Source organism: Coffea arabica, chromosome 7c, assembly GCF_036785885.1.
Source record: "Coffea arabica cultivar ET-39 chromosome 7c, Coffea Arabica ET-39 HiFi, whole genome shotgun sequence".
Lineage (NCBI taxonomy): Eukaryota > Viridiplantae > Streptophyta > Magnoliopsida > Gentianales > Rubiaceae > Coffea > Coffea arabica.
Window position 1 is genome coordinate 34,705,948 of NC_092322.1, and position 14,530 is coordinate 34,720,477.

Genomic DNA, 14,530 nt, shown 5'->3' on the forward strand with positions numbered 1-14,530 from the left:
TTAAATTGGATTGGAGGCATGATCAAGTCACAGTTAAATTGATTGAACCAACCTGTTCGGTTCGATTTTTAAAACATTGATTCTAGAAGAGGTACTGTGACATAATTGGATTCGACTATGAGAATAACCTAGGTTGTTATAATCAGAGGCAAAACAAATCAGAGAACTTTGTCTGGAGCGAAACAGGGAACTAGTTAATTGCTGTCCTCATTAACATATGTATAAAAGAGCGAATGCCATGGCTCAAAAGGGATGGTTGTTTTGCTTATGTGGCCAATTGTTATTGGCTGCAGTGTGTTCGTCCATGCGTGTGTGTGTTTGCTTGTTTTTTTTTCAATGCAGAGGCTGCAAATTGGGCCATGCGTTTGTAAGCTTGAGTGTTTTGCTGTATGGAATCCACCAAAAGAGCAACAATTAATAGCTGTCCTTTTTCTTCAAACATTTGGGTCATTTCTCTTCCCACCGTACCTATTTGCAGCCTTTTGGTGACACCGATTGGACTAATAAATTGTGATAAAAATTGGAGTAGTTACTGAGCTCAATGTGACGGGTCATGTCTTACTCATTTGCCCTGGTTGCCATGTTCATTTATCTTCTTTTTGGGATAGCTGTGCCTTGGTAAACCACCGTTGCCATCTATATTCTTTGTCATTCATTTTTTGTTTCCTTTTCCGAGCCACACGATTTCTCTTTTGGCCGATGAGCTCGAGACCAGGAAAGGTTCCATCTTCTCTTCCTCTTTCTCTTTCCTCTTTTCATTTCTTCCTCTCTTCTTCCCCTCTTTGCTTTTCTTCCACTGGAACAAGCCAACAACGGTCCAACCGTCGAATGCCCACCTGTTTGAGTTCAAATTTTTTTTCCCAGATATCATGTCTATCTGTTGGATTTATATTACAGCAAAAGAAATGGGCCAAAGAAAAACGTAAGCCATGAAAAGAAGAAGTAGAAAGGGGAAAAATGGATCTTCATCAGAACATGTATGCTTTTGTTTTTACATTTTTTTCGTGAAATTTAAGCTGGTTCTGTGAGTCTTTTTTCGTTTAATTTTTTCCCTGATCAGAGGAAGAAGATGAGAAGAAGAATAAGCAGATGAAGAGAAGAGAATGGATCTTCAGCCTAATCGGGTCTGTAAGTTTATTTTTTAATTTAACCCATCAATTATTTTTTGTGAAAAGAAGAATTAGCCATCCGCCTCTCTCTCTCTGACCCATGCTCTCTTTCTTCTCGTCTTCTTCCTCATCATCGCGAAGAAAGCTGCACTTTTTCTCTCCAATTTCTTTCTGATAGACAACAACAAAATTGAAAAGTTGGCTGGAATTTTTTTGCTTCAAATTCTCTTATTGCTTCATTTTTTCCAAACTATGTTTATTAGTCTTTTAGTTCTTTTTCTCCTATTATTTCTGACATCTCGTGCCATTTGCCAGTGTTGTCCCAGCCGATTAGTGCTGCTCTCGTAAGTCCCTCTTCTCCCTCTGATTCTAAGCAGTTCCCTTCTCGTAAGTCCCTCTGTTCGCCTCTACTGAGTTCTTGAACTGCACTCGGAAGAATTTTTAGCCCATCTCGTGGTGGTAGCATTTGATGGTTAGAGTTGCAGATTATTCGCCTTTTTCACTTGACACTAGCAAACTTATATTAGGTCAAGAAACTATAGTAAATATTATGCGCAAGTCCCAGAATTTGCCAACATTAGACTAGTGCATGGACGTTTATGAAGTACAAGTTTTGATCACTGATTCGAATTTTATTTGTTTCTTTTTAATGAGAGTTATGAAATTGAAATTATTGATGGGATTCTTTGTATTATTGATGGGATTCTATAAGAATGCATTTCTCTTTTTTGGTGAAATGTTGTTTTGTGTTTTCTACTTATTATATGCACTTTTTTTTTGTGGAAAGTTATGGAAAGAAATTAGACAGAAATATAGAAAATTTCAGACATATTTGAACTGAAAATGTTCCCAAAACCTATTTAAATGAAAAAAGACCATCATCAGTAGTCGTTAACGTTATTTTAAATGTATAGGCCTTGAAATTGCAAAGATTGTAGCTTCGTCCTCTCTGTTTTAATTTTGCCAGATTTCTTTTGTCTCTGTTTGGACCAACTAGGACACAGAAAATGTGTTGTTATCCCTATAATCCAAAGAACTGGATTAAATTAATTAACTTTCTTTTATTTTTGCTATGGTGACACTTCCCCAGGAATTTCTTACAAATTAGCCTTGTAATTGGGAGTTTATGTGTAAGGGCTTGTATTGGAAGTTTCATGTCTATTGCCTGTTACTCTGTGACATTGTAATTGGCTCTGAATTAGCATATAATGAAAATTTTGTTCCAGACTGATCATACTTGTGCTGTTGCATTTACTGCCCTCTTTTGGAAATGTAGCCTCCATTTCATTGCTATTGCATAAGTATCATGATTGCTGTCTTTTCTGACACCTCGTGTCCTTTCCTCAGATATTTGGCATTTTGGTATTTTTTATCTCCTATTATTTACCAGATTAGTTGTCTAATTTTTTCCCTTTTATGATGTTGTGATGTTGCAGGTACATAATCTGGAAATTTCCTCCACCATCTTCATGCGGTTTTGTAAGTTTTGTTTATCCCTTTTGAAGGTAGATTCTATAAGGTTATTTTCTCAAAAAAATGTATTCTTTAACATTGTTTCCCATGCTTCTCGAACCTTCTCAGTTTAAGGAAGAAAATAGAAAAAGCATATCAATGTTCCTGAAATAAAGTACTTGCTTTTCATCTTTTTTCAGTTGTCTAATTCTGTTTGAATATTTATCATGTGGGGTTCTTGAATCTTTTTTTATTTTATCGTTCTTAGTCCCATTTATTGTGGTTTTGTCTACCAGTATAATCTGGTGTTTGTATCAGTGATGCTGGAGTCCTTGATTGGATTTCAAGAAATTGTAGGTTCATGGTGTACTGCCTTGTATACTAGATCATATGGTATATAATCTTGTTTTCAAGTTAAATTGGTCCTAATGACGGGTCAATGTGATTTTCATGCTAAAAAAGTCTTGTGTCGTTGATGGCTCGACTGAATTTTGGTAGTTTAGTAAGCTGTTGTAAGTAGTATTTTGTAGTGATAACGGTATTATTCACTATGGCATTTTAAGAATTGTACCTAACCACGTGGATATTTTCTCCTCCTGGTGGTTTGGTGCTTTTTCTTTTTTAAATACCTGATTGAATTATTTGATGATTTGACTTGTTGCTTATGGTTATACGTTGGTTTGTTTTGACAGCCTTGTGTGTGGAAACTCCCATGGTATTATCAGAAAGTATGACTTGATGTGGTGCAGACAATGTTCCGCAGCAACACTAAGGAGATTGGATTAATTAAGGTAATGGATTCGAAGTTTTAAGAAAGGAATGATCATATTATTACCTTCTTAAAAAAAACTAATAGAGCTACTATGATGTGGTTGTTGTTTTCATTGTCATGTTAATATTCATATTTATGTTAGGATCTGATTTTGCATTTAAATTTTCTTGTACCTGTGGTTCTAGATACGAGTATATGCCAATTTAAGAATTTTGTAGTTGGTTGTTGGCACTCTATGATACTGAGTTATGGGTATTGTTTTTCCATTTTTGTGCCGTCTTGAATAAATTACTAAATCATTCTGATTTTTCTTGCATTTGTCATTGCAATATCAGTGAACAAAAAGGCTGGTGCCTCCTTGCTAGCGGATTTTGTTGAGCAAGCTGCCATTAGAGTTAAATGGATCCCAAGTTGTTATTTTCTTTGTATTTTGAACAATTTTGGCTGTTCTAATTTACCATTGAACTTGAATTGGTATGTGAATCAACAAATTCTACCATATGCTGTTCTTTAATATAGGGTATCACATATTTTCTTGAGGTTGTCCTTGGTGTGACTATTTTGTGAATGCAATTATGGTGAATTTTTTATTTTTATTATAACAAATTGATGAATTGCAGGCAATGTTTTTAATTAGTTGGTTAATTCTCTTGAACTGAATATTTTGGATCGTATATGTTTTATGTCGATGGCATGACAGATTGGTTCTCGTTCATTGTGACCAAATCTAGATTTGTATTGGAACAGATTGCTTTTTTTTTTTATTTATTTAAATCAGATGAGAGGATCTTTTGCAAGCATTTCTTATCATTTTGCTATTGCAATAATTACTGAAAAATGCAGAGCCAAGGTATATTCGTGCAAAAACATGAATATTCTGGAGTATTTTCAAAATAAGACTCATTTTAGCTAATGAATACTTATTAGTGGGTTTACAATTTTGTTAAGTTATTAGAGCTTTATTATGCCAGCAATACACTAGATCATCTACCCACACTACCTGCAAAAGGTTTTTTTATTAGATTTTAGGCAGGAATAATGAGTTTTCTATTAAGTTATGGTAAGGTTGAGTATGAGAAAATTTAGTCCTTGGGAAAAATGCCATATTCACATTTTTTCATGGAAAATGCGATTTTTTGTTTTGTTATATATGTACATTTATGGCCCGTATCTGTTCACATGAAATAATTGCTTAGAATAATCATTTATGCAAATTGATGTGGTCTGATGCCAAGTTTAGGATGGGTAGGGAACTGTAATGCAAGTGTTTATTCCTTGAGCGGGACGGCTTCAATTAATGATCTGTTTTTATTTACTTGATGATAATGTAAAAAGTGAGTTACATAATGCTATAGGGGTTGGGTAAAGGGGAAAGGAGTTATATTACAATGAGGTGGATGCTTGGTAATGGTAGTTATTTGGATATGAAAATGATAATAATGCATAATGTTTTCGTCCAAAAAGGTGATAGTAGTAATTATTTTTTTGTTAAATTTGGTTCGTGATGAAATGTAGTACTTAGTTTGCATTAATTATGGTTGATTCCATCCAAATTTGAGCTTGTTTGTATGTAATTTGCAGGTTGATGGTGCTAAAATTTCTTGTAGATTTGAACAAGATACTTAAATGAGCTTACATTTCTTCAAATTGTGAATGGTTTATGGATGGTAGTACACAATTCTTAAAGTTTTTATTACTTTCCATCTACTTGCACATAGTTTTGCAATCACACAATTGATGCTTTTCTCATTCTGGTGATGTTTTATTGTAGTATTTTATTTTACTAAGCAGGATGGGAATTAGAAATTTGAGGATGATGTGAGAAAATGTATTTAGCAGATGAATTTGCCAACATTTAATGTCACATACTGTGGTTAACTTGTTGCTTTTCTAATGCATGACTGCTAATGTTTGAAATGCATTAGCCTGTCTCTATCCTTTTTTGTTTTTTTTTTGGTGGGGGGGATCAAGCATAAACAATCGGTGCTTGCTAATTGGAAGTTTAGGATTTTGGCCTTTTTTTGGTGGTTTTCTCTTGGCTAATTTTTACTTTTCCAGGTCTGTTGTTTTGTTTCTCAAAGATCTGGTATTTATAAAGTTCACGTTATGTTCTGAAAATTTTTTCCCTTAAGAATTTTTCTGAGTTTGCTGCAGTCAAGAAAAGAAAATATTAACTAGATTTGGCCATGTGGTATGGGTACTGTATAACTCCACTTTCTCTTTATATTTTTGTGCTTCACTCTCTCGTGATCTCCTAGAAATTCCGCACTCAAAGTTACTGGTTTGGTGCTGTCTATAAACTATATATAGTACTGTATTTTTTCTTCTTCGGAACCCTTTTTTTTTGGTTTCTACATATCCATTTTTCTTGGTTACAAGATGAGGAATTGAGATATACAATCAAGGGATGGTTTTTATCCTTTTTTTTTTGTTTTCTTTGGAGTGGTGCACGATTCACCTCATAGGGTCATAAACATATCTTGTGGCGGCCCCACTTCCCCCTAAGGCGAACCAAAGGGTTGGCGGGTCGCCTGCCTAACTCTCGCCAGGACTCACTCACTCTAGCAACTAATATTACCAAACATAAATCGAAAATAAACCTTACTCCTCGAGCAAGCTAAGTACTTAAATAAATCATACAATTCAACTTGTACAGCCCGAAAATACAATTCCAAGTACCAACGAAAACATCGAGCTTAAAATACTTAATTTACAATTTAAAGTTCCTAATCCAGGGCACAGAAGCACCACAGGATTCACATTTTCCCAAAAGCACAAGAAAATTATCCAAAATATATTAAAGTATCTCCCAAAGTACAATTACAAAAGTGGGCATTCAAAATATAACATTTCTTTTCTAGTTCTCCAAGACTTCATGCATTTCAGAACCTGTCAAGGAAAACAAATTCGAAGGGATGAGCCAATAGCTCAGTGGTGTCTCGAAACATGCAATTCACATAGGGTAATTTAACAAGTACAAATGGACAAGTAAGCAATTAACAATTTAGAAAAACGAAGTAACATGACAAGAAAAGGATACAGGGCTCTTAGGAGCCAAAGTCCTCGCCCTTGATCAGGTAATTATAGTAGTTGACACTCCGTCAACTTTCACTACCTAATCTCCATGTAGACATTTTCCCTAATCTACACGTCTCCTAGCAACGACTTCCCCCTTATTTTCGGGCCCGACTCCAGCACGAATTTTGCAAGCACTTTTACCAAGACGGCAGAGAGGTACCTCCCACTCTAATAGAGCGTGGTACGTGCATCCGTTTGGTTTATTTAGTCGACGAGACCACGCTCCAATCAACATTGCAACACTTGTACTTGTGGTATTTCACGCAATCACATAGCATATAACATTTCATGATATCTCTAGCAAGTACTTTTAACAAGTAGTTCAACTAGCAGTTAAACACGATTCATGCAAGAGACACTCACCTTAAGTGAAGTGTCTAGAATTCCAAACTTTGACCGAGGTTGTGCCCTTCACCAACTCCTAAAACATACAAATAATTCACGTAAATTTCTACTTTTGAGTTGGCGAGTTTACTCAAGTCTTCTAGCATTTAATTTCACTCAAAAATCCCAAACTTGCATTAATCGTATTCTCAAAGTGAAATCCACAAATTTCAAGTGAAATTAAATTTTGAGGTTTCTTTAAAACCAAAAACTTGCTAAATTCGTCAAATATTCCAATAACCAAGTTCTAGAGTCGTATAAGCAATTAACACCCCTTTGGTGTCACAAGTTGAGAAAAATCATATTTAACCATTTAGAAGAATTTTCCCCTCTAATTTTCCCCAAAAATATCTTGGAAAATTCTTTTAAGAGGAAATCATATAAACCAAGTAAAACTAGTCGTTGGAATTTCTATAAAATAGAAACTCCTTAAGTTTGCCAAATTCCATTGACCAACTTGGTTCAAGGATTTTCATGAAGGCAAAAACTTGAGTTTTCAAGAAAATTTCCAAATTTGGCATATTTCTCGAAATAGGGCATTTGGTCTAATAAAATTCAAGGTTATTGACTCGAAGTGGACCTAGTAACAAAGGTTAATGCTAGAAAACATTTTCGGGACAATTTAGTCCACATTTAACCAAAACGAAGCCCAAACGTCAAAATCATTTCTAATTTCAAACAAACTTTCTGTTTTGGGTAGCCTCGTGAAGAATAAAATTTTGGTCCACTTTTTGGACATAAACTCTACTAGATTTTTGTCCCAAATTGAGCTATACACACCCCTTATGTGACGGCCCCACCTCCCCCTTAGGCGAACCAGAGGGTTCGGCGGGTCGCCTGCCCAACTCTCGCCGGGACTCAGTCGTTCACTACATTCCTCAAATAGATTACAATATAAATCTCAAAAATTACATCAAACTCTCCAATAATTACATATCACAAATGCAGCGGAAACTAATTCCCAACTATACATAAAACGATTCCAAATCCAAATTATAACAAGATATATGCCATCCAGTCACGTGAACAAGTACTACAAGTCCTTCCTTCGCCACGAGCCCTGTGGAGGGGAATAAAATATTTTTGGGGTGAGCTAGAAGCTCAGCGAGTAACCATTAAAATCAGTAATCAAATCGGTTTCACAATAGTTCATTTCAATGATGTCATAAATCAAATGATAAGTCCAGAAACAATTACAACATTTACAATACATTAAAATGGAGTATCAATAATTCAAGGAACATTTACAATAGAAATCGATAGTAACATTCATTAAAAGGATACGAGCTCACATGGAGCTATTTGTTTGTTCATTCGTTCCCCTGACATTTCCCCTTATTCCTTCAATCGTTTGAAAATACATTTTTTGTAAGTAGAATCCCTCGTTCATCCTTTTGTTCGTTCATCCCCTTTTCCGGACGTTGACCGGACTCCACCCATCCGACCATTGGCCGGACTCCACCCATCCGGACGTAGCCGGACTACAAGGTAATACTCGAGTATACCAAATTCACCCGGGGTCACCATATCGCCAGACCGAGTCCGCTTCTGGCTCGAGTCAATCGGTAACAAAGAGCAGTGGCCAATTCAGCCAAACGGCTTACATTCATGCGCAACTAGCATTTCAATAATTAAATCCTTGAAAATTGCACAGTTATTTAGGTCGAGTGCGATAAAGTACACACTCGCCTAGAAAGCTCGTTTTGGAAATCATTCAAAGCACTTAACAAGTTATCAATCAATAATACAAGTCATGAAGTCAAGAAAATATAGCAAATAAGGAACACTCACATGCAAGCACGCATGATATGCAAGAAAACAGTTCAAAAGTAACTTTGGAAACAGTTTAAAGGTAAATAATGCAAGAAAACGGTACAAAAGTAACTTTGGAAACAGTTCAAAAGTAAATAATGCAGGAAACGGTTCATAAATAAATTCAGAAATAGTTTGAGGTCACTCACCTCCATGGCTCAGAAACCATCCATCATATATCATTGCCTTGCTCAAATCCAAATCTTAGATCACAAACTCAATGCAAACAAGTCCTTTAAATGTTCGGACAGCACTTCCCCTAAATTTGCTTACTTTTCCAGCCATCATGGCTTCATTATTTCCTCAGCCAGTCCCAAAGGTACACACACAACAACAAGTTCATCCAATAGTCATTCAGCAAGCTCTAAGTAGTACTACTACAAGTCAAGCTAGGGAAAAGTCCGGAAATGAAAGTTAAGCTCAAAACCAGAAAAATAGCTTTTGACATCCTTTTGCGGTAATGGCACCAAAGGCACTACGATTGTCGGATGAAGGTGCAAGATACACTGTTTCGAAACTAAGAGATAGGGCTACAATATCACAGAAGGTCACTCAACCCAGTTCTGAGTGTAAACAGGTCAAATATGCAAGATACCACATCAAAAACGTAAAACAGATTCACCAAAACGCATTCTAGCGGAAACATCATAACTCAGGCTCTACAAGTCCAAATTCAGAAATTCTAAAACCATCTAAAAGCTAAGAAACAGGTCTAAATTTCATCAGAAGACCTCAACAACCAATTCGGAAGCAATTCCAGCCAAAACAACCAATTACAGGCGCAATTCTTACATTCGGGTAAAACCAGAACAGCAATAGTAATTTCGACTTATCTCATTCCATACTACTCCGATTGACCTGAAATTTTGTAGACACCTCTAAAATGTCATTCCCTACAACTTTCATGTTTTAAGCTAAGGCCAATTCGGCCTCTATATATGAGCTACAAATTCGGGCAGAATGAAGAACATCAAACCCTAACTTTCCAAGATTTCTTCCAAAACAGAAATTGTTTGCAATTAACCACTTTTTCCACCTCATAGAGTCCTTAAACATCATTTCCAATCATCATATATAACCACACAACCATGTTCATATTAAAACAGAAAAATCCCCAATAATTATAAAACTTCACCAATTCAACCAAAAATCACAATATAATCCATAAAGTTGCACCTTATACCACCACTAATCATCAATTAAGCATCATTAGAGGGAGGAGAGGGGTCCTTCACAACTCACCTTAGCAATACAAGAGATAGAGAAACTAGCCACCTTAGCTTTCCAAACAACTCCACAAAACACCTCAAGACCACTTAGCAAAGAGATTTTATGGAATGATTTGGAGTTTTATTGGTTGGATTTGAAGATTGAGCAAGAAATAGAAGGAAAAAATTGATAGCTTTTCTTTCTTTTCCTTTGAGAGAGAGCCGGCTATGAAGCTTTAGAAATAAGGATGATTTTTAGCAATTTTTTGATTTATTTGGTAAAGTAGGGAATAGTGTAGTCAAAGTCCAAGATTTAATCTTATGGTGACACTTGTCACCTTTTGGTTCAAAACTTATCTTTTTGTCTCTCCAATACAAATATCTTAACACTTTGTAAAATAATATCACTTAATACAAAATTCCAACAAGTTGTAAAAAATATAATGCATTTACCGCACTTGCGGGTCCCACGTTCGAAATACGCTCTTAATTTCTCAAAAACTAACCGATACTAGAAAAATCATTTTAAAACTATCTTTGCTCATAAATTTTATCTGGGGAATTTTTCTAATAAAGAAAATGTAGAAAAGGCGGGCGATTAAATAAAATAAACCCTAGAAATTTAGAAAATTTCCGGGTTCTCAAACTCATTTTTTTTTTCGGGGCGTCACACCTTAACTAAACACAAGTCACATTGGCTTCATGTTAACGTGAAAATCATTAAACATGTCTCATGCAAAGCTGAAAAAAATTTCCAAGTGCATTTGCTACAAGCAGTCCATTTTCTCTTCACTTTGTCCAAAATTTTTCAACTACTCAAAGGCTACATTTTTACCCAAACAATACTTCACATATAGGTTAACATGTTTACAGCTCAAATGGTTCAAAAACTTGTCAAAACCAAACCCCAAATTCGCTCAAAAATCTGGAAATTTCCAGAATTTTTTTGGACAGCTCAAGGGGCATTTTTCTCTTTCATTTTTCAATGAAATTTCCCATTGTACCAAAGCTGCATTTTCACCAAAACTACTCTACACATATAGGTGAACATATACATGATTTAAATAGCTCAATAACTTCACAAAATCCAGTTCAAGACTCTGGGCAAAGTTGGAAGAAAAACAGGCCTGCTGGTTCGGTTGCAGAGCAGAATTTTTCTCTTCTTTTTTATCAACCATTTCCAACTTATAATTCATACTTTAAGTCCCTAACAATCACCACTAACTAGTCTAGCCCCCAAACAAACAATCCAGTTCACCTAAGCGAAATTTGCAAAACATCAACAGGTACAAATCTGGAAAATTTTCCCTTCTCTCGGCAGCACCCCAGCTTCATTCTAAAAAACAATTTTCCAACATTTAACCACCTCAAAACATACATATAGCACATAAAACACCTCTAGCTTCATCAATCATTAGCTTAGAGGATCAGCAACCCAACATGTTTCACCAAGACAAGCTAAAACTTCAAGAACCAAAAGCTGCAACAAATCTGAAATTTTGGCTAAGGGGGTGAAGCGGAAGTTTTTGGGTTACCTTTAGTGGTTGTTTACTAGCTAAATGAAGTGCCTAGTTCCCCAAGTTCGCTCCTAGAATCACTGAGGTAAGTCGGCACCCCTTGCACTCTGTTTTTCTCTCGGTCAGACTAGTCCACAGCAGCACAGCAATGATCGAAGGTTGAAGCTGGAAATGGAAGGTGAATGTTGGGGTTGGGAATGGTTGAAGATGGAGGGCTGTTGGAAGCTGGGAATGGCCGTGGCCCTTACCTCTTCTTGCACCAGATGATCGAGCTTGAAGGGAAGAGAAACGGCTGGTAGTTGGTGATAAGATGGGTTGAAAATGAAGGTAAGCTAGAGGTATAGGTTTGAAGACTTTTTGGGCATGCCATTAATGGTGACAATTTCGAATTTGAATCGCGTTTAAGCACGAAATTCTTATCTACTAGTAGAAATTCCTCATCTAGCATTTTCTCAACTGAATTATACATTTGAATAACCTCTACATATCATACAGTTCAACTTAGAGCTATATTGCGTATGGGAGTGCGAAAATCCAACTTAATGTTTAGCTGAACGCAAACCGTCAAATAAATTTTGAAAATTCATGTAAATTAAAATATAACATTTATATAAGTGAAAACATCATTAATAATATAAATACACATTTTTAAATATAAATTCATATTATTTAATAATTTTCAAAGTTTAAATAATATTTATTTTAATTTTCAGAAATTAATGAAATTTTGAGACCCTCACATATCTATACTTATTATCCCTTTTTTTCTAATGAGCTTCCTTTCGATTGATCAGCATCAAAGGGAATACCCACAACAATTGATCAGCATCAAAGGGAATACCCACAACAATACATCAAGATATTACCTGAAATACACTAATAAGCAAACACTATTTGGTTGGAAGATAGAAAAATCAATTCCAAGTGCAGTACATAAGTCCCGATTGGCCTTTATGTGAGCTACTCTATTCCATTCTGCTATGACTACTTTGATATCTACAAGCGCATAATGAAGCACTCCATCATCAGGAATGATGATATTGGATTGGTAAATCTGACTAAACTCAAGCTTTTCTTTTCTTTCATGGTGACTTCTCAGATTAAGAAACTCAATTGCAAAACTATGTTAACAAAATGGCACTTCTCACATGTGCAGAAACATCTCATCAGAGGTTGTTTTCATTAGGTAGAAATTGAAATGTTGATATTTTGGATAGTTAATTTTAGTGTAAATTTTTGTTTGTTTAAATGGTGTTATTTTCATTGACCTTGCTATATTGTGTATGGAAGTGGTAATTAGGTTTATGGATCTAGCAAATTCAATGTTTACTTTGTTTTGGTCTCTAATTTATGGGGAATTTTATTAGATTGATATACTAATCATGAAGGAAAAAAACTGCCGTAGTCGTTGCAATCTTTTAGCTCGTAGTGGTCCTTAAGGTATTACTTTCTTGTGCAATTTTTTGTGGTGATTGAATTTTAAGGTATTGGCTTAACCTCTATGATTCTCTATTCCATTATATAGGCGAATCAGCTCAGGGTACAACTATTACATAGCGATAAAGGATTGAATAATAAATCTTGTATTCCTGTATATTTTCCACTATTTGGACATTTGGATCATCAGGTGCTTAACGATAATCTTTTAGTGATAGTTTTGAGCTCATAGCCAAACAAAATAGAGCTTCTTAGTGATAGTTGGTAATCATCTTTCCATTTTGTTCATTACCAAGCATTGTAAGGGATAGGTTTTCATTTTTGTGTTCTACTTGCCAATGTATATTGTTGCTTCATGAATAATGTCTGTTAAAGATGTAATCACAAAATTTCTCATGACTCAGTAGTGTCCTAACTTGTGCTGAGCCTACCCTTGCCAACTATGGGTTTTACATGGTTTTGTAGCCTATATTTTCCTTCATTTATTGCATTGCCTAGAGGACAATATAAGCTCTTCCCCTCCAATGGACTGCTGCTTAAGCTTATAGATTACCTCTTAAGTAATTTTACAAGTTGGATTGTTTAGGAAATTTTCTTTTCCATGGTGTTGTCTGGTTGTAGATGATTTATGTTATTCTTACCTGCATTTGAGACTGGTAAGATTGAAGTCTCAAAACTTGAGTACTCTCTTAAATTATCTCACCTACTTATGTGCCTATAATTTGCTAAAGAAAATGACCTTTTGTTTATTTAGCTCAACCTAAGCTTTTGCCTTTCTTGGATTACTTCTGGATTTGGAAGCAAAAATGGCCACCTGTGAAGAACATCTGGTGAGACAAAACGTAAGTTTTGTTGTGTCATTCTGATTTAATTTTTTCCTTTAAATTGCTCTTTTGAGACCTGGTATGCTTTTCTCTTTGGTCATTTTCAATGGCCTTTGCTCTTTTCAAACTCATTCAAATTTTCTTTTTAATCATTTTTTGGCGTCTTTCACGTAGGTATTTTGTTGATCTGCTCAAAAAAAGCATTCCCTATGCTAACTAAAAAGATACACTTGCTTAAAATATATTTCTTCATCTTCAAAATGTATTTCTTTTTGCTTCAGTTCTTCTGTTTCTTTTTCCTTCATTGGGTTTCCAACACTTATAGAACTAATGAATTTCTTCTCTAGGAATTTGGAACTTCTCTGCCAAGTTGGTCATTGGCCAAAATTTTAAGTTACAAAAGATCTTGGGATGCTACTCTTTTGAATGCTTTGTGTTCAATTTTTTATTTTTTAGCACAGAAAATTGTCTCTTGTTAAAACCTTTTGAATATTTGTTTTATGAGCCTTAAGTGGATATTAAACCAAGTATTTCGGCAATCTTTTTTTGATTAATTGTTTCTGATTCACTGGATCTTATAAATGGTTTTCCTGTTTGTAGGTGGTTAAAGTTTTGCCCAAGACAAGGATTCTTAAATATTAGATTCTAAGCACCTGCTTGAAATAGTAAGTTATTGTTTTAACACCTTAAATGTTCTATTCATTTGCCGAAAAAAGAATTAACTTACTGCATAACTGTAGTTTTGCCTCTTTTATCATAGACTATGATGTTTGGTAGCTTAGAAATTCTTGTTAGAAAATTCAGTTTTAGTTGATTTAAATATGTATTTACAAAACATGATGTTCTCTTAGATTTGCAACATCTCTCACCTAATAGTTTCTCTCACCTAATTTAGCATATCTTGATTGCATTATTGATAAAGATGTGCTGAGAAATG

General features: G+C 35.1%; 1 long non-coding RNA gene across 1 annotated transcript; it reads left to right on the top strand.

Annotated features, from left to right (window-relative positions):
- Positions 1-3,384: 3,384 nt before the first annotated feature.
- LOC140010214 (uncharacterized) lies at positions 3,385-12,650 on the top strand. The gene is made up of 2 exons (XR_011817493.1): positions 3,385-5,000; positions 12,127-12,650. It is a non-coding gene; the product is annotated as an uncharacterized lncRNA (long non-coding RNA).
- The last annotated feature ends 1,880 nt before the right edge of the window (positions 12,651-14,530 follow it).